This window comes from Etheostoma spectabile, chromosome 7 (genome assembly GCF_008692095.1).
Source record: "Etheostoma spectabile isolate EspeVRDwgs_2016 chromosome 7, UIUC_Espe_1.0, whole genome shotgun sequence".
NCBI classification, from domain to species: Eukaryota; Metazoa; Chordata; class Actinopteri; order Perciformes; family Percidae; genus Etheostoma; species Etheostoma spectabile.
This window is the reverse complement of record NC_045739.1, coordinates 13,735,070-13,735,477: the sequence shown is the minus strand read 5'-3', so window position 1 is coordinate 13,735,477 and position 408 is coordinate 13,735,070.

The following is a 408-nucleotide window of genomic DNA, read 5'->3' as shown; positions in this document are numbered from 1 at the left end:
GGTGATCTTTGATTGTTACATAGTGTAGTTTAAGTGACATTTTGCATAAAAAGGACTACTAAAGCCACATCACAAGACAGAAATAACATTATAACTATGAAATGCTCGTAAAGTTAAATGTAACAGCACAAAGTTATAATCTCAAAAGGACATCAAAAGCAGCACTTACAGTAGTGCAAACACATGATCAGTAACAGTTACAGCTGACCATTTATTCACGCCATTGTCATCCATACGTACCACAAGTTGCTCAACAATACAATCAATGTCATCCTATTATATTCCTGAATTGTCAAAGAAAACAAACCTCCAGCACTCACAGAAAAGTAGTCTTCTTATTTAATGTGGAAAAAGAAGAAGACCTGAGTGACTGTGAGTGCCAGAGTTTTATTTTCTTTGATCCGTGCC